This window comes from Coloeus monedula, assembly GCF_965178545.1.
Source record: "Coloeus monedula genome assembly, contig: HAP1_SCAFFOLD_512, whole genome shotgun sequence".
NCBI lineage: Eukaryota > Metazoa > Chordata > Aves > Passeriformes > Corvidae > Coloeus > Coloeus monedula.
Window position 1 is genome coordinate 51,467 of NW_028120450.1, and position 20,100 is coordinate 71,566.

Here is a 20,100-nt window from a genome sequence, read left to right on the forward strand (position 1 = left end):
TTCAGCCGGCTGCCAAGCTGCTTTTGGGCAGGGTGGGCGGGATGGGCTGGGGTGCTTACGAAATGGGAGTCAGCCCCTGGCCCTGCCAACAGCCCCCACCACCCACTGTTCCCTGGGCTGGGGCTGGGGCTGGGGCTGGCAGCCCGACACAAACAAGCCCCCATGGCAGGAGCAGAGGTGGCAATCCAGGAGCTGTGCACGGGCTGCTTTGTTTTGCAGGAAAGGAAGGGCTTGGGCTGCTCCCCTCCCCTTGTTTGCTTTGGGCTCGCCGTGCCTGTTGGGGGGCAGTGCAGGGGGGAAGGGAGAAAGCGTGGGCTTCCCTCGCCCATGGGTGGGTTTTTCCCCAGCATGTAGGGAAGGTTGGGCCTTGCTCAGGCCCCTGACAGAGAGAAGATTTTTTAGCTTTTTTCTTGTTTCTCCTTTTTGTCTGTAATGCCTTTTCTTTAATTTGTTGTTTTTCTTCAAGGAAGCGTTGTAGGTGGTGTCCAGTCTGGATCGGGAAGTGCTTGGGAGCAGCTGCAGCGTGGATGGGACGTGGCCTTGGAGAAGGCCGAGGACATGGCTTGGGAGCAGCTTTTCTTCCGGCGGCGGGTGGCGTGCGGTGGGTCCCCGTCTTCTTGGCACGGCTGGGATAAGGGCTTTTGGGAGATGGCAGCGAGCACAGGAGCATCCCGCTCTGGGCAGCTGCTGAGGAGGTGGCTGTGCCACGGCCGGCTGCAGGCTGGGCACGTGTCCTGCCCTCCTGCTCTCCTGCCAAAGGCAGCAGGGACGGGCGGCTTCGGGCACCGCTCTGAGCACGGCCAGCACGGCCTGGGCACCGCGGGCGGCTGGGACAAGGGGGACGGGAGCCTTCAGCTGACGGGCGGTTTCTGCTTTCTCTCCTTGCAGCCGGGCTCTGTGGATGCTGAGGCTGCTCTGGGCTCCGCCAGGGCTCTGCTGCGGCTCAGCACCGGGCCGGAAGAAGCCAAAGAAGAACCGGTGTGAGCTGCAGCAGAGACGTGCCCGAGCATTTCGGCAACGCAGCTCAAGCCTGCAGAGTGCACGCCTCCAGGGGAAAACACGACACCCCCCCGCCCAAAATAAACTTGTTCAATAACTTGTGAAATGAAATCAATCTGGGATGACCCCAAATGACATTTTTCAGCTTGCTCAAGCTTTAGCTCAGCCCTTCTCTGCACAGTTCTCTGCCCCACCTGCCTTTACTTCACAAGTGCTCCCTCTTTTCCCCCAGTGAGTTGCCAGCTCAGGGCAGTCTCTGTCGCACTGTAGCCTTCCTTGATGCCCCTGACCACGAGGAGGAGCGAGCCCCAGGTTTAGGGACTCATCCTTTCACTGGCAGAAGAACAGCAATGTCTCAGAGGTCCGGTGAGATTTGAGTGTCATTCAAGAGCTGCCCTCCAGGCCTCAGCTCTCCTCACTGTTAGCTTCCCACTGCCACTTTTGCTCGTCCTTGCAGCAGGATGAGCTCTGGGAATCCCCTTGACCCTTGCCACTCCTGCCAGCCCAGCCACCCAGCTCAGTTTGGCTTAAGCTGAAGCTTCTCTGTCTCCTCTGGCACGGCAGTGCAGTTCCCTCTGCGGGGAGCAGCAGCCCCAGAGCACAGCAGGCAGCAGCGCAGGCCGCAGCTGCACCAGCTCCCCTCCACGCGTGGCTGGGCTCTTGGTGGCAACTAAATGCTCCCTGTTTGCAGCTGTCACTGGAGGATGGCCCCAGGGCAGAGCCCAGCCGGGCTCCCAGTGCATCCCCCGGAGCTTGGGGCAGACAGTGGTCCCAGAGCTGAGGTTAATGGTGCGCAGCCGGCGCTGTGGCTCGCAGTCAGTGTTTGCAAGTGTTGCCTTCTCACCTCCTGCAGCTTGTGGGGAAAACGAGCTGTGCGGCCGGGCCAGCACTGCCCCTCTGGGCAGTGACAAGGCTGAAGGTCTTTGCTGTTGCAGAGGAGCCGGCATTGAGCCTTAGCAGGGCCTGGCAGGTGCGGAGCCGCATCTCGCCTGCTGCCTGGGGCTCGCTGCCCGCCAACCGCCCCCAGCCGCCGCGCTCCGTTCTGCAGGGATAGAAGGCTCTGGCTGCACAAGGGTTCCCAGAATGTCTTTGTACCCGTGGCTGCAGAACGAACACGGAGAGGGAAAGTGTCAGTCACGTTGCTGGCACATTCCTTCCTTTAGATACAAGACCCATCTGTGCGCACCCCCGTGTACAGATCTCTTCAAAGGATAGGCAGGGATAGAGATTTCCCACATAGCCCTTCTTTGGCGTAACTCACCTTGTAAGCTGGCATCCGGGGCATTTTTGTCCCAGCTCTGTGTGAGTAGGTGTCCAAGAGCTGAAGTGAGCAGCATTTAGAAGCAGTTTCAAGATTTCTAGGCAGGCAGTGGAGCTGACAAGCATCTGTGTAACTCACCGTATTCATTGGGAGGGGCTGCTGGTTCTTTAGGAATATGGCACAATGGAGACACGAGACCGGGGAAAATCCCAGCTCTCTGTGGATTTGTGCAAAAGGGGGAAGCAGCAGAAACACTTTGTGTCTGCTTGTGCGGACACAAGGTCCAAGGAGCTGGGGTGGCAAAGGGTGGCCTGGGCTGGTGGCAGGTTAAGTCCTGTTTCATGTCATCATAGAGTGGCACAGGACAAAGCTAAAAGCACCCACAGCCACACTGATGAAGTCTTTCTGATGCTGCACATCCTATAGGAAATTGTAGCTGTCACACAATCCATTGGTATTTATAACTTTGCTTTGCAATACTTTAGGTCCAAGTTTCAAACTGCAATATTTTTACACTCAAGACACGGTCATGCACAATCCATATTTCAATTTCCTATTGCTTCAACCACAATTTAAAATAACTTAATATTGGCAACAAACCCCAAAACCTTTAAAAAAAGGCTGCTGAGGTCAGTGAGATGGATCCATGCCATCAGCACATTTGCAAAGTAAATAACTTAGTTCTCTTTTTAAAAGGATCAGTTACCACTTAAACCAAAGTTACAAAAGATTTTTCACTACACATTTGGTTTTTTCCTCTTTCATATTTTTTCTGTTTTTTCTTTTTTCTTTTTTTTTTAAAAGAGATAACACGTTTTAAAAAAGGATTGTACAGCAAAATGAGATACATTTCTGCTCAACAACGAAAATGTAGCCTCCTCCTCTGTTTCCTTTTGTCTGGATACCCTGAAGAAAAAAACCTAGCAGACACCAGCAGAGGTGTAAACTGGTTGCTTTGGACTAAAGTGGAGTTCAGCACTGGTGACATCCTGACCCAGTCAAGAGTTGCAGAATTCTTTTGCAGATCTCGAACCATGTGCTTGCGGGCACAGCAGCTGCAGTGCTGATGCACCAGTGCACGAGAATAACTCTGTTATTGCCCCACCGAATCTGGGCTCTGCCCAAGAAGGAGGTGCTGCAGTCCTTTGCTCCTCGTTCCCGTGTGGAGCAGCTCCCTTCCTGCTGGCTGAGCTGCTCAGGCAGAGCCCGGCAGCTCCTGACACTGAAGGGCTGAGGCCTTTCCCCTGCTGCTGTGCTACAGACGGATTGAGCAGCATTGCTTAACGTGGCGATACACAGCGGGACCAAAAGCAGTTGCCTTTGTAGACCTTAAGCTCAAAGGTGAAAAATCCCAAGAGACGAGGATGGAAGAGACTCGCAGGCTGCCTGTTTGCTGTGCTGCCCCACTTGTGAGCGGCCCAGCTTTGCGTGAGGCAGAGTGAGAACAAGGGGCAGCTCCCTGCCAGCCCCGCAGCCAAGGGGCCCCTCCAGTCCCGGGGCTTGGGGCACCATCAGAACCTTCCCAGCAAAGGTTCTCTTTGAACTTGCTCATTAATGAAATGTGCATGGTCATTAGCGCTCTGATAGATGTATCCACCCATTAGTGAAACATGGATTGACCTTTCTGTATTTGGAAGCTGGACAAGGCCATGAAATCTGACATCTGGCCTTGTTTGGGGCTGTATGGTCAAAGTCAACTCCCTTGCTTCCTCCTTGAGCCCTGGCCAGGCTTGGGGAGAAACCAATAAGGAGAATGAAACCAGATATTCCCACACTAGAAGTGCTGTCGGTTTGTCAGTTCAACACTATCAAAGCCGGGCCCTCTCCCAGCGGGGTTGGAGCCTCAGCTGTGGCTGGAGGCAGCTGCAGGAATTCCCAGTGTCCGTGAATGGCTCTCCAGTCCTTGGCTGGGACAGCTTCCCCCAGCTGATGTGTGCATGTGGGCGATGGTAAAGTCTGAGGGGAACTGCTGCTGTCTCTTTCTTAATCACTACGGGCAATCTTTGGCTGTGATGATTGGGTGCATTGCTGAGCTTCTCCTTTTGTGATTCTCTGCTGCTTTGAACTACAGTAAATGACGCTGATTCCTTGAGTTGGTGTCTGTGTCTGGTGCTGACCCTGCCCACTGGTAAAACAAATTTGGTATGGTCTGGCTGGATCCCAACAAAATGCTGCTTTTTAAATGAAAGTGTAAGGAATCAGTGCCATCCAAAATTCCCGGATGGGAAGACCTTCCCGAGGGTTTGCTGGCTGTGGCGTGGGCTGAGGTCGGAGCACCGTGCGAGCAATGAGGACGTCAACTGAAAGAAGCTGAAGCACTGGATGTATTAGAATGCATCCAAAAATTGCATATGGAAAAAGGAAAAGAACTTGTGGGTTTGGGAAGATGAGGGTGAATTTTGTTAACAGCATCTCGGAAACAGCACCAACAGAAGGAACGCTTGTTGTTGAAACGCTCCCACATGGAGCCACAGAAGAAGTTTTTAATCTTGAGCTTGGATTTGTTTGAGCAAAGGAAATAATAATAATAACAACAAGAATAAAAATAAAAAGAATTATCTACATGTATATAATATAATAAAAATTGTATGTTTATGTTTTCACATGTATATAATGACATTGTGAAATAATGCTCCAAATACCAATTTGTTAGCTTTGGCTGCTCAGGGATATAAGACTAAGTACTCTACAGAAAATGATTGGCCAGGACCCCAACATTGCTGGGAAACTGTGTGAGATTGTATACAAGAGATGAAGGAGGAAGGGATGAAACTGGCTGTTTTGATAGGGTTTGCTGATGCCAGGACGTGGAATGCTTTGTCTGTTCCTGTGCAAAATAAAGTGAGTAAGACTGCTGGGTTTTTCATATACCAGACTATCCACAAGCTGCAGAATTGATTGAACAGATGAAGGGGTTGTTAAAAGAGCACTTGAAAAATGTAGGAGATGGGAAGCTGTTGCAATGAAAAACCCACCTCACAGATGTGCTCCATATCATTAACAATGGGCCCCCTGGGGAAATGGAAACCGCCTCGATGCGCGTGGCTGCACCCAATTTGCAAATACAACCACGGACAGTGACACTCTGACTTCCTGGGAAATTGTTCTGGGGGTGATGGCCCCTGACAGGGCCATCCCAGAGGCTGCAGGGCTGGACCTTTACGCATTAGAATTAATTAGGATAAATCAGAAGCAAATGAGAGTTATCAATACCGGCACAGGAATTCAGATTCCTCCGGGACACTGGTTTGATAACTGCTCACTCAAGCTTGGCCTTGACAAGTGTTCATATGGTGGGAGGAGTGCTTGGTGCAGATTATCAAGGAGAAATTAAAGTAGTTCTGTTAAACAACAGTGAACAACACTGGATTTTTCAACCCCACGGCAGGGTAGCACAATTATTGATACTGCCAGTTTTTAAAACAACCGTGAAAAAAGAACATCCACCTCACATCACTACTGTTCCTGGAGATAAAGGGCTTGGATCCAGCAGTCCTAATCATGGAGCCAGAGTGTGGGTCCAGAGGCCAAATGGCCCGCCCGAGCCAGCTGAAGGAAGAGCTGTAGGCAAAGACAACACTGTTTGAATCCTGAAACCTGGGTGAGAAAGATGGGAACATGTCCCTGCAGCCAAGTGTTCTATGTGAGAACAAAGAGATGTTACAGGATATTGTTTTGCAGAGCCTGCCAGACCAAATCTCCCTCTTTGCCCCAATGGTCCCTTTGGAAAGTGCTCTGATCCACGGCGCTCGATGTGAAGACTGATGTGCCACTGAGTGACTTCTGCAGACAGAAAGGGACCGCTTAACAGTGAAACTATGGTTGATCTTGTTGGTTTAATGTTGTCATTGTAATCAGAGCACTGGTTGGGAAAACAGATTTCTAACAGTAGGAGCAGAGATAGGGAACTCATTTAACCTCAGTAATTGCTGGGTGCGTGGAAGTCCAGAAGGATTCGATGACTGGCCTTGGCTGGCCCATCTGGCCCAACCCAAACGGTGGGTTAGAAACTTGAGCACAGTTCATGATAAAAACAGGGTTCTAGACCGAGGGTGGCGATCCCTGACCGCTGCATTTTCGTAGAAAAGGCATTTCTTGCCTAAATCGGATAAAGAGGAATATATGTAGGAAAAAGTGTCTGTGGATGGATGTTGTCTCCTGGAATAGGTTGTATGCACCCACACTGTGAACTGTTCAGTTGCACCCAGTATAAAGGGAAATGGAATCAAAGTCACGTACAGCTCTTTAATCATGGCTGGGTTAAGCGTTCCTATGAAGATTGTGAAAAGATGCCCTTAAAGCACTTCCCGTATGATATTTTGGCTTGTCAACAAAGTAATTCAAATGCTTAAATCTAAAAGATTGTAGTATCAAAAGGATTGTTATGAAGGTTGTAGTTCGTCTCTAGGTCAAAGGACTGATTGAAGTACTGAGGCCTGAACAACAGGCCCTGACTGAGGCCTGAACAACAGGCTCTGAGCTAAAGTTGACATCTACATGAACCTTCCAACCAAATGTTCTATTTCTATCTGCTCATTAACAGAGCATTATTAGCAATATGCTCTATGTTCATTGGTGAAACACGGATTTGCCTTTCTGTATTTAGAAACTGGACAGGGCCCCATCTGGCCTTGTTTGGGGGTTTAGGATCAAACTCCCTCGGTTCCTCCTTGAGCCCCGGCCAGGCTTTGGGAGAAACCAAAGAGGAGAATGAAACCAGATGTTCCCACACTAGAAGTGATGTCAGCTTGTTTGTTCAACGCTGTCAAAGCTGGGGCCTCTCACAGCGAGGTTGAAGCCTCGGTGCCCGCAAAGCTGGATGTACCTGCAGGAATTCCCAGGGTCTGGGAATGTCTCTCCAGTCCTTGGCTGTGACAGCTTCCCCCAGCTGATGTGAGGATGTGGATGATGGCAAGGTCTGAGGGTGACTGGTGCTGTCTCTTTCTTGATTACTGTACACAATCTTGGGTAGTGATGATTGGGTGCTTTGCTGGGCTTCTCCTTTTGTGATTCTTTGCAGTTTTGCATTATAATAAATTCCACTATTCCTGAACTTGGTGTCTGTGTCTTTGGTGCTGACCCTGCCCACTGGCAAAACAGACACTGAGGGCCCTGGGAGAACCAAAGGGGCCTTGCGACACCGCGGGGCCTCGTGTAACCAAGGGCGCCATAGTGACACCGTGGGGCCCAAAGGAACCAAGGGGCCAGCGTGACACTGCAAGGCCTCGTGGAACCATGGAGAGCATTGTGACACTGTGGGGACTCCTACAATCAAGGGTCCATTGTTTTCCTCTCCCTGCCCCGGCCCCAGCCCTGCAAAGAAGCCCAGTCCTGTCTGGCCCTGCAGCAGGAACTGGAGGCACTGGAGGTCCGGGACAGTGACTCTGTGTCTGGGATGCTCAGGAGATCCTCAGCTCGGGCAGCTCGTGCAGCCCCAGGGCCCCGCTGCCCAGCACAGCAGCAGAGAGTTGGCTCCGGGGCTCCTCAGGCTGCTCCTGCTTCCATCCCAGGCACAGGGCAGCCTCTTGCCAGGGCTCCTCTGCACACACACGAGCTCCTGCTCTTCTCCTGGCCCATGCCAGCTCCCCACAGGGCCTTTCCCAGGGGAACACGTCTGTGCTGGCCTGAGCAGCCATTGCTGTAGCCTCTGCCCTACTGCCCAGAGCCCCCGAGCTGGGGGTGCTGCTCTGCAGAGCATGGGGGCTGTGCTGCCCGGGGCCATGGGCTGCCTCTGCTGGGCTCTGCTGCTCAAGCTGGGAGACAGAGCTCTGCAGCTGATGGTGCTCCCTGCACTGACCCCCTCCCACACAGGCTCTGCTGTGGCCATGGAGGGTGCTCAGAGGTGCCTGCCTTGTTCCAGGGCGGGCACATGGGCTGGGGCTGCCCTGGATCCTCCTCTGCAAGTTCCCCGAGGGTCAGACGAGTCACTGCTCAGACTCCTTTCCCTGTACCTGCTGTGTCCCCTGGGCTGCAGAGCTCTCATGGGTCACAGGAAACATTCAGTCCTTTATCTGTGGGTGAGCCCACCCTGGACAGGCCTGTGCCCAGTGAGCTCCACTCACTGCTGATCCCTGGCACACACTGTCCCTGCAGGTCCCCTGTGTTCTGCTGGCAGCTCCCAAGTCCCTCCAGAAGAACATTCCCCTGCCATCAGCCCTGGCACAAGCTGCAGAGCCCCAGGAAGGTTCATCACAGACCATTCACCATCTGGTGGGCACTGGCCACCAACAAGCAAAACTTGAAGCACACCCCAGTCTCTTGAAGGCCACACTGGGACCCTGATCTCATCCCACTGAGCCCTGGGAGAACAAGGAACACAGGCAGCCTCTTTAGAGTCTGGTCCTTGGGCCTGTTCCTGACAGTGACTGTGGAGGGAGAGCAAAGCCTTCCTGCAGTGCCTTCAGGAGATGCCCTTTGCTGATGGAACTGCTGTGGCGGAGCCCAGCTGTGTCCCAGCAGTGCCCATGGCCTGTCCCTGCCTGTGACACGCAGCAGGACTCGCACCACCCGGACAGAGCTGTTGGCCTTACACCATCACAGCGGCTCCAAAGGAGAGAGTGGAAGTAATAAGAGAGGAGCTCTGAAAAGACCAAGCTCTGCTGCTCCCTGGCTGTGCTGCTCTGCTGGGACTCTTCCCCCCCAATGCCTGCAACACTGGCCCTGCCCTCCAGCTCCAGGGATGGACTTAACCAAAGGATCTCAAACAGACACCTTGCTGATGGGTCCTTTATTTAATGTGAATACCCACAGAGCAGACTCCTTATTGACACAGTCCCTGCCAACAGTCACATTCAGCCTGTAAACAGTGAATAAGATGCATAACAAAATCTTTTGGATACAACCTTAACATATGAGAAGAAAAAAAAGCCACCAAAACCACCACCACCAAAACAACCTGAGAAGGCAGGCTGGGCCTCTAATGATTACACTTTAGCCTATGGAGCTGAAAACAGGCAGGTTTTTGCTTCTGGAAAGCATCCAGTCATCACTTTCCTCAGGGCGTCCCTGAGCTCCTGGTTCCTCAGGCTGTAGATGAGGGGCTTCAGGGCTGGAGGCGCCACCGAGTACAGAACTGGCAGTTCCAGGTCCAGGGATGGGGAGGAGATGGAGGGGGGCTTCAGGCAGGCAACAAAGCCAGTGCTGAGGAACAGGGAGACCACGGCCAGGTGAGGGAGGCACGTGGAAAAGGCTTTGTGCCATCCCTGCTCAGAGGGGATCCTCAGCATGGCCCTGAAGATCTGCACATAGGAGAAAACAATGAACACAAAAGAACCAAAAGTTAAACAGATGGAAAACACAACAAGCCCGAGCTCCCTGAGGTGGCAGTGTGAGCAGGAGAGCTTGAGGATGTGTGGGATTTCACAGAAGAACTGGCCCAGGGCATTGCCCTGGCCCAGGGGCAGGGAAAATGTATTGGCCGTGTGCATGAGAGCGTAGAGAAAGGCACTGGCCCAGGCAGCTGCTGCCATGTGGGCACAAGCTCTGCTGCCCAGGAGGGTCCCGTAGTGCAGGGCTTTGCAGATGGACACGTAGCGCTCGTAGCACTCGACAGCGAGGAGGGAAAACTCTGCTGAAATGAAAAAGAGAAAGAGAAAGAGGCTGTGCAGCACCTCCTGCCTAGGAGGTGGTTCTGGTGTCCCAAAAGGGAATTGTGCATGGCCTTGGGGACAGTGGTGCAGATGGAGCCCAGGTCGGTGAGGGCCAGGCTGAGCAGGAAGAAGAACATGGGGCTGTGCAGGTGCTGGCCGCAGGCTCCGGCGCTGATGATGAGGCCGCTGCCCAGGAGGGCAGCCAGGGAGATGCCCAGGAAGAGGCAGAAGTGCAGGAGCTGCAGCTGCCGCATGTCTGCCAATGCCAGCAGGAGGAAGGGGCTGATGGAGCTGCTGTTGGACACTCGCCGTGTCTGGCCATGGGGACCTGTTCATGGAGAAAAGTCAGTGACAGCTTAAGGGAAACGTCTCTCAGCAAAATCAAAGACATGCCCCACAAATCCTTCTCCTGTCACACACTGACACCTTATGGGGATTCAGAGTGTGGCCACAGAGAAGGGCTTTGGCTGGCGTGGGGCCTTGCGAGAGACGGGGCGGGCCGGGGCCGTGTCTGGCAGGAGGCGAGACAAAGAGCAAGAGGCAAGACAAAGAGTAGGATAGTTAATGGGAGATTGGGCGAGGAGATGGTAATCTGTAGCCCTTGGAGATGTAAAACATAGAACCTTAGGAGCTGAAGTTTGTAGCTGCTGAACTGCTGGTTTGGAACAGTATATAAAGATGGGACTTGTGCAATAGAATTTGGCTTTGCATGCAGCCGGCCAAGTCCGTGTTCGATCACCGACAACACCCTTCTGTTTTTCTAGCAGATCTTCCTTCAGCTCCAGCCGCAGCCCTGGTTGGTGCTGGCTGAGTGTGACATGAGTTTCAGGGCAGTTGCTCCGGGGGTTTTTATAATTCAGCCTTGCTGTGCAGAAGTGGGAGGGGGACAGGGACCTGTCCTGGTGTTCCACTTTGAAAGCCCAGCTAACACAAGGGCACTCCCAGGGCCCAAGAACAGGAATGGCAAAAGCTGTTAAAGTGTTCTAGAGGTTTTTATAGCTCCTCTTCATCTCCCCTGCTGACTGTTTTTGGATGTCAGACACTCAGCATTTCTGCTGCCCTCGGGGAGAATAGAGCGAGTTCTGTGAGGCAAGGTGGTGAGTGGAGAGTGAGGGGAGGTGGTCTGTCACTCTGTCCTGTTCCAAGATCCTCTGGCCTTTCACCCTTCTCAGATAGAGGATAATCACCCTCCCATATTTCCCTTAAAAACCATCCCAATGCTGCTGAGAGCAGATCGATCCACCACAGCCCATCAAATGTCCATCCCCTTCTCGAGCTCTCAGCCCCACACTGGTAGCCAAATACACACATGGCTCGTTTCACCAACCCAACAGCCCTTTCTCCATCATAAAACTTTTGTGTCTCACTGTGGGGCTTTCAGGTAACACCAAGATGCTACACGACCTGTTTGCGCCCTGGAGGCAAGCTCAGAGCTTAGGGGGAATCCTCAAGAAGAAAGCCAAGTGTCCTAATGATGGCATTGGATGTAGGGAGATGGAGCTCCTTCCCTGGCTGCATTGCCCACAGCCGGGCTCTGGGGCCAGCGTCACCCTGAGCCAGCTGTGCCCCCTCCCAGAGCCCCCAGGGCCGGGCAGCTGCTCCCAGCCCTGTGCTCTGCAGAGGGAACTGGGCCCGGGGCTGCAGAGCTGCCCCACGGCTCTGCTGCAGCTCTGCCTGCCCAGGAGGGGCTTCACGCCTTGGACCCCCGGCCCTGAGGGCAGAGGCTTGGCTGAGGGAGAGAGGAGGGGAGGGGGCTTGTTCAGAGGGAGGGGCTGCACTCCAGGGCATCCTGTGGAGGTCTCTAAGCTCTCCCTGCCACAACATTTCTGCCTTTTGTTTTCTCTCATTGCCTGATCTTCTCTCTGCTTGCTGAAGATCTTCCTCCTGGAGGTGTTTCCCTGTGCCTGACCTCTTCCTGCCAGCACTCACAGACCCCATATCTCTGTGCACTCTCCTTGGCCCTACAGAAACCTGCCTGTGTGCAGGGCACTGGCTGGGGACAGGTTCTGTTTGCAGCTGGGAGAAAGGACAGCTCAGACTGAGCCCGGTGGGTCCAGCAAAGGTGATGCCGGTGCGGTGCATGGGCAGAGGAGTGTCTTGAAAGCACTTTAGGAAACTCCTGCAGAGCACTCAAGTTACAGTTCCGATGCCTTAGGGACTCTTAAAAATGATGAATGCCTTTATCACTTCCCCCCTCCCATTCCCCAAGAGTAGGAGACTGAAAACAGTCTCAGGAAATTTCATCCCTATAGAAAGGATTGTGTTGGAAATATTACTGGACTGAGCTGAAGGCCTGAGCATGTCCTCATGTTCTACACCAGAGATACTCAGAGAATGTACTTCCTGAATCCACAGTCAGTGGCATGTTCCAGCTTGAGGAGATCACTCCAGGAACTGCAGCTGCACTGTCCTGCAGCCAGAGGCTTCCTGTGTCAAGGGCTGGGAATGATTCTCCCCCGGTCACTTCTCAGCATCTTCCCAGCCCTAACTGATGGAACCCCTCTGTGCCTCTGTGCTGTGCCCGGGCTGGCTGCAGGCAGTGCCCCAGCCGCCGGAAAGGCAGATCCTGTCCCTCCCTCATTGCTTGGGACTCTTCCCGGGGCACTGGGATGTGGGCATGTGCAATGCCAAGGGCAGCACCATGGGGTGGCCCCTGCCATGCTGCTGAGCAGGAAAAAAGAGGCAATGAGGCCCCAGGGCTGCAAGGGTCACTTGTCTCCCAACTGGCCTCAGGGCCAGGGACAGCAGCCCTGGCCAAAGTGCTGCACAAGTTGCCTCTGTCAGGGCCTTGCAGCTGCTGCACACCCCTCTGCCCTCTGCAGCCCAGGCTGTCCCACGGTGTCCCTGCCCTGCGCCTCTGTCCCTGCAGGCTGTCCTCATCCCCCCGGCTGCCCCACCTGGCTGGCCCCTTCCTTTGCTGGCAGCTCTGCGTCCTGCCTGCCTCTGCCTGGGCACACAGAGCCTTGGGCTGCTCCAGACTCCTTCTGGGGGACACGTTGCACCACTGCACTGCCCGGGGAGAGAAATTCCTTTCTCCTCGTGTCCAGTTTGGACCTCCCCAGCTGCCCTTTGCATTAATTCTTTCTTTTGCTGGCTGTTCTCTACTGTGTCAAAAGGATCCACCATCTCTGAAACCACCCTTCAAGCCCTCCCAGGACTCTCCTCCGCTGTCCTCAGTCTCCACTCCACTGAGCACAGAGCTCCTTTGTCCCTGTGTAGTGATCATGTGCTTGAGGCCACGGGCACCTGGACAAGAAGGTCAGTTCTTTTCTACAGCAAGGAAACCACAGAAGCCCAGTGTTTTGAAGGCAGATGAGAGGCAGCCACCAGAGGCCAAGGCAAGCCAGACCTGTGTGTCCTTGCAGCTTCTGTCTGAAAGCAACCCTTGGACATATGGGGAGTTTTGGAGGTGGAATTCCATTTCAGCTGTGGGTGCCTGGACCGGAATGACAGTTCTTCTCGCCAGGAAGGAAAGGGCAGAGCCCCAGTGTTTCAAAGGCTGATTAGTGGTGGCTCAAGGAGGCCAAGGCCAGCCAGACCTGTTTGTCTTGGCAGCTTTTGTCTTGGAGCAATCCTTGGATAGACGGATCTAGGGCGGCCAAATCCCACTTTTGTCCATGGACGTCTGGCCCATAAGGACAGTTCTTTTCCACTGGCAGAAAAGTGAGGAGCCCCAGTGTTTCAAAGGCAGATGAGAGCTGGCCCTCAGGAAGCCAAGGGAAGCTGGACATTCCTGGCAGCTTTTGTCTGGGAGCTATTCCTTGGATAGATGGAATTTCAGAGGTGGATTCCCAATTTTGGCCATGGATGGCTGGACTTGAAAGATGGTTTTTTCCATGGCAAGAAAAGCACAGCCCCCCTGTGTTTTGAAGGCAGATGTGAGGTGGCCCCTAAGAGGCCAAGGCCAGCCTGAGCTGTGTGTCCTGGCAGGTTTCACATGGGAACAATCCTCGGATAGAATCCAATTTGGAGGTAGCATCCTAATTTCAGCCATGGGTCCCTGGAGGAGGACAGCTCTTTCCCACAGAAAGGAAAGCACGGAACTCCAGCGTTTCAGGGGCAGAGGAGAAGCAACCCTCAACATGCCAAGGTCAGCTGGACCAGGCAGGTGGCCCCCAGGAGGCCAAGCCAACCAGACCTGTTCCACGCTCTTTGCAGCCTTGGGGCCCTGCAGCATCACAATTTTGTTCCCCTGAGGCCCAGCAATATCACAGTGGTCTCCTTGGCTCTACAGCGGCACAAAGGCCCCTTGCTTCCATGAGGCCTTGCTGTGTCAAAACGGTTTCCTTGGTTCCATGGGGCTGCAAAATAACACAATGGCCCACTGGTTCCATGAGGTCACAGAGTGTCACAGCGGTCTCCATGATTCCATAAGGTCCTGCAGGGTCACAGTGGCTCCTTGGTTCTATTGGGCTTCCCAGGATCACAATGGCCCCTTGGTTCCACAAGGCCTGGCTGTGTCACACTGGCCCTTTGCTTCCATGAGACCTTGCAGTGTCACAATGGTTTCCTTGGTTCTATCAGGCCCTGTGGTGTCACAACGGCCCCTTGGTTCTCTGAGGCCCGGCTGTGTCACAATGGCCCCTGGCTCCCATGAGGCCCTGTGATGTCACAATGGTCTCATTGGTTCCACGAGGCCCTGCAGTTCCACAATGGCCCTTCGGTCTCACAAGGCCTTGAAGTGTCATAATAGTCTCAGCGGGTTCCCCTGCTGGTTCACAATGGCCTCCTTGGTTCCATGATGCCCCGTAGCGTAACAACGGTATCCTTGCTTCCACACAGTCAGAATGGCCCCGGGGCCTCCTGGAGCCCCACAGTGTCACTACGATCCCCTTGATTCCACCAGGCCCTGCCGTGCTACAATGACCCCTTGGTTATACAAGGCCCTGCAGTGTCACAATGGCCCCTTGGTTCTGAAGTGTGCAAGAGCCTAATGCTAAGAGAAAGGCTCCAAAAAACGCTGCGTCATTATCACTGCTCAACACCGGAAAGGCTTCAAAAGTGCTTCGTCATTATGGCTGCTTATCATAATCACTTTTGAACGCCTGGAAACTACGTGCCGTACGGGCCGTGCATAGCCCGCCTTGAGGCCCATAAAAAGGAAGGCAAAACTGGTGCAAAATGTGGAGGCGAAAGCAAAAGGTAGAATCCCCGCCCTTTGCCTTTCCCCCCACCACCACCATCGCCTGCTGCCAGACACCCTGAGGCCTCCGGGAGCCGACGCCTCCCGCCTGGGGAGCACCCCCCAATCCTTCACCCCTGCACTGAAATCCCGAGGGAGTTGTGCAACCCCTAGCCCTGCTCCTTCGTCCCAGGCACACCGAGGTTCAGCTGCAAGCATCGAGCCTGCATCTCGGAGGATGGGCCGCCGCTTTCCAGCCAAACTGCTCCAGACATCAGAAGAGGCAGATAAGACCCTTCAAACAGCAGGAAAAAAAAGGCAAAAACCTCTCCACTTCCCCCACCCTGTCTCAGCAGCAACAAAGGTAGCACAGTGTGGTGCTGACTTATCCTATGCTTTTTAGAGTAACCTTGGCTTTTTCTAACTTTTCTCTACTTTTCTCCTTCTTTCTCTTTGCCTCTCTTACCATTAGATAAACAGATACCCATTTTTTTGGCACCAACATTTAATCTCGTTTGGTTTTAATCTGGTCTTTGGGAATATTTTGAAGCTTCAAAGTTCTTTCCTTTTATACTCAGAGATTTTGGTTTCTTTGCCCTTCTGGGTGTAAATCAGATAGTAACAAAGTGTCATAATGCTCTCCACAGTTCCATGAGGCGCCACAATGTCCCAATGGACTTTTGGTTCCATGAACTTTGGTACTGTCAGCAACAGTCTCCTTGGGTCCGCAGTGTCACAATGGACCCTTGGCTCCATGAGGTTCCGTAGTGTAACATGGACGCCTTGACTCCATGAGGTTGTGGAGAGTCACAAGGATCTCCTTGGTTCTGCGGCCCTGCTGTGTGACAATGGGCCTGTGCTTCCATGAAGTTCTGTACTGTCAACCATGATCTCCTTGCTTGCACAGTGTCATAACTGACCCTTGGTTCCATCAGGTGCCTGGCCTCCAACAGCCTCTAAGAGACCCTTATGGCCCCTCAAGGCCCCTCACAGCCCCTCATGACCCCTCAATGTCCCTCACAGTTCCCCATGGCCCCTCATGGCAGCTCACAGTCCCTCATAGCCCCTCACAGTTCCTGGCCACTCATGACCCTTCACAGCCCCCAACAATCTCTCATGGCCCCTCACAGCACCTCAGGGCCCCTCATGGCCCCTCACGACTCCTCATGACCCTTCACAGCCCCTAACAAACCCTCAAGGCGCCTCACAGCCCTTCACAGCCCCTCAAAACCTCTTGGAGATCTTCTGCAGCCTAAGTAATTTCTGTGTTAATCCCACTGAAACAACCAAAAGTGGAGTAAAAATAAAGAAATTAAGCAAAGAGGTCTAAAGCTGCTTAATTTTACTGGAATTTGGGGGTGAATTTGGGGTTCAGGGGAATATTTGGGAGGATCTGAGTGTTGTGGAGCCACGAAGCCAGGCAGACTGGGACCAAAGTCTCACAGTTGTGCTGGCAGAACTTGTCCACCTGAGCCCATCTGTTCTCCAGGAATTCCAGTTGTCTGTCTCAGTCCCTGCCCTGAGTCTCCCCCTTTGGGGTGTGGCCTCCAAAGTGCCCAAATCGCTGCTGAAGTGCCGGAGCTGCTCCTGGCTGTGGATGTTCCTGTGCCCCAGCCTGTTCTGGTCAGTGCCATGGGGGGTGGGAGGGGGTCTGGGGGCGCCTTGGGGGACTGGGATGGGCTTTTATGGCCCTTGGAGCGGTTTGAGGTGCTGAGACAGGGTTTGGGGGCTTTTGGGGCAGTCTGTGTGGGAGTTTTGGGGTGTTGGCAGGGCTGTGTGGCTTGGAGAGAATTTGGGTGGGTGTTGGGGGAGATGGGTTGGGAATTCTGTGGCTTTTGGGGCCATTGCTATTGCAGGGAGTGGTTGGGGGAGTCGTGGCTGGGAGCTGTGGGGTGGTTTGAGGGGTCTGGGAGTGGCTGTGGGGCTGGGAGGGGGTTTTAGGGCAGATGTGACCTCCTCCCCAGATAGCCAAACTCGCCCCCAGACCCCACCCCCAAGATGCTGCTGGGGGTCGGGAGCTCCATGTTGCGGTTCACCCTCCTGGCGCAGCAGGAGAAGGTGAGGGGGGGGTCCCCAGGGGCTGTGTGTGTCCCCCCAGAGCATGTGTGACCCCCCCCATCCCGGTGTCACCCCCTTTTCCCTGCCCACAGGGCTCCTGAGGCAGCCCCTGCTGCCCCGGGAGGGAATTTGGGGAGGGGGCAGAGGGGGTGCGCAGCCCCCGCCGGGGGATGACCCCGGCCCAGCGCCCTTCGTTCAGCACCGAGCTGGGCTTGGGGCCGCAGGAGGAAGAGGCTGATGGGAAGCAGATCCTGCAGGGGGGACAGGGCTTGGGCTCAGGGCAAGGTCCTGCCCTGCACACCTGGCTCAGGTGTGAGCCTGCCCCGGGAAGGGAGCGGGACATTGCCATCCCCACGGATCAGGGCTGGGAGCAGCGCTGGGAGCACGGACATGGAAATCCTGGGAGCCACTGGGACCGCCCTGGGGGTGAATGATCCCCCCCAGCACCTTTCCAGGCCGCCCTGCGAGCTGAGAAATGCTCGCTGGGCCTCGGCCTTGGCCAAGAGCCCCCGGGCTCAGCTGCTCTGAGCTCAGGCGCTGCCGGCTCCCGCAGCCTGCCCAGGGCCGCCCTGCCCGTGCCGGGGCTGTGCTGGAATTCTCTGCTGCTGCTGGGCCACTCGGGGGCTCTGGCCCAGCAGGAAAGGTGACCCTGAGCCAGGAGCTTTCCTTGGCCGCAGCAAAGCCTCGGCACGGAAAGACCTTCCCAGCGCTGGGCCCTGGGCCGGGAGGGATTGTGCCACCACAGCTGTCCCTCCATTTCTTCTGCCAGGCAGCTTTAGCACATGAAAAGTGGAGAAGCCAGAGCTGCCTCTCAGTTTTCCGCAGTCCTGCAGAGCAATCCTGTGTGGGAAGCAGCCTGGGAACAGGGTTGAGGTGCCAGGGCAGGGGAATTGAGAGCCCTTTCCTCCGCCGTGGGCCCAGGCTCTGGCCCTTGCCCTTTGCAATGGCCCTGCAGCTGCCAGAGGGGCCTTTTTGGCTCAGCTGAGAGCAGTCCTGCTGCAAGGCTGTCCTCGAGCTGCTTGGGCTGCACATGTGCCCAGGGAATGCTCATTGCTTGCAGTCTCAGGCGCTGTGGGTGTGCAGGTGTAACTACTGCAGGAGGGAACAGCTCTGCTGGGGGCAGTTCTCTTTTTCTTGGTGGTTTTTCTGTTGAAGGAACGTTCCCTGCCAGCTGTGGGCAGAGCTGTGTAGCTGTATGTGCCACTTGTGTGTGGCACTGTGGCTCAGGAGGTGGCCAAGGGGAGCTTGGCCGAGGTGTGGGCAGAGGAATGGCCATCAGGCCAGGCTGGGGGGTCAGCGGCCGGTCAGTTGCGTTGCGTGGCCGCGGCTCTGGAGGCTTGTGTGGGAGCGTGTGCAGGGCTGGAAGGCTGGGGCTGCCGCCGCCGTGTCCCAGAGCCGGGAAGGCCGGGGCTGGCCCGGCCCTGGCCCGGCCCCGCCAGCTCTGGCAGCTGCCGGCGGGGACACAAAGGGCAGCTCCGAGCTGCGGCCGCTGCGCTGCGGCCGCACAAAGGCAGCGCCCGCAGAGCTCCAGGGCAAGGTCCTGGCCCTGGCTCGGGGCTGGGCCGGGGCCAGCGGCAGAAAATCAACTTGCAGCTTGGGCCCCGCAGCAGGGAGGAGCAGCAATTGCTGGCTGAGAGAGACTCTTGCCAAGGGCCTGCGGGGCCGGGCCCCAGGGAACGGCTTCCCGCTGCCCGAGGGCAGGCTGAGATGGGATGTGGGGCAGCAATGGTTCCCTGGCAGGGCGCTCAGGGCCTGGCCCAGGCTGGCCCCAGAAGCTGCGGCTGCCCCCGCATCCCTGCAAGTGTCCCAGGCCGGCTCGGCCATTGGGGCTTCCTGCCCAGGAGGGCTGGGCTGGGCTGGGCTGGGGCTGCTGAGGGCGGGATGGGCTCTGCCTGAGACAGCTGAAGGCTGCGCATGATGAGGCCCCGGGGACCCCGTTCCTCAGTGGGTTCTGGGGTATCCCACATTCCTGAAGGGATGTCAGGGTATGTCCCGGTCCTGAGGCAGTTTTGGGGTCCCCCCAATGCTTTGGGAGGGGTTTTGAGAGGGGGGCTCTGTTCCTTGGAAGGGGGACCTATTGTCAGGGATGTGGGGAGCCCATTTTGGGAAGGATGCTGCTGTTTCTGGCAATGTTGAGAGGTTCTGAATGGGCTGTGGGGCCCTGGCTCTCATTTTGGGACTTGAGGTGAGCCCATGGGCACAGCAAGGGCTGAGGAGAGGTTCCAAGCTCCCATTTGGGATGGAGGGATTGAGCGGGTGCCTGCAATCAACTCAATGCCAGCCCCAGTGTGTCGATGGCAGCCCCAAATGGCTCAATCCGTCAGCCCCAAGGCCCGGCTGTGGGGAGTCAGGAAGCACAGAAGGGGAATTGGTGTCCAGGAGGGGTGGGATGGGATGGGATGGGATGGGATGGGATGGGATGGGATGGGATGGGATGGGGTGGGGCTGGCATCGTGGGGGTTGGATGAAGTTTAGGAGGGATGGGGTGGTTTGAGCACTTGGAGTGGGGGACTCAAGGGAGGGAAACAGGAGCTGATTTTGGGGAGGCTCCTGGTGCTTTTTCGCAGTTTTGGGGCCTCTAAGTGGCTTCTGGGAGGTTGCAGTGAATTTTGGGAAGGTGCTGTAAACCCCCCGCAATTTGGGGGCCTGAAGTGAAGTCCCCACATTTTGGGAGGGTGAGGGGATCCCAATTGGGAGGGGATCCTGCTGCTTTGCACCCCTTCAGTGGGGTGAGAATTGAGGAAGGAATTCGGAAGGAAGGAATTCGGAATTCGGAATTCGGAAGGAAGGAAGGAATTCGGAAGGAAGGAAGGAATTCAGAAGGAAGGAAGGAAGGAAGGAAGGAAGGAAGGAAGGAAGGAAGGAATGAATTTGGAAGGAATTCGGAAGGAAGGAAGGAATTCGGAAGGAAGGAAGGAAGGAATTCGGAAGGAAGGAAGGAATTCGGAAGGAAGGAAGGAAGGAAGGAAGGAAGGAAGGAAGGAAGGAAGGAAGGAAGGAAGGAAGGAAGGAAGGAAGGAAGGAAGGAAGGAAGGAAGGAAGGAAGGAAGGAAGGAAGGAAGGAAGGAAGG

At 55.2% G+C, this 20,100-nt stretch overlaps 1 pseudogene across 1 annotated transcript; it reads right to left on the reverse strand.

Annotated features, from left to right (window-relative positions):
* Positions 1-9,195: 9,195 nt before the first annotated feature.
* On the reverse strand, positions 9,196-10,177 carry LOC309585829 (olfactory receptor 14C36-like; annotated as a pseudogene). The gene has a single exon. The product of its transcript is annotated as an olfactory receptor 14C36-like (transcript).
* Positions 10,178-20,100: the final 9,923 nt, after the last annotated feature.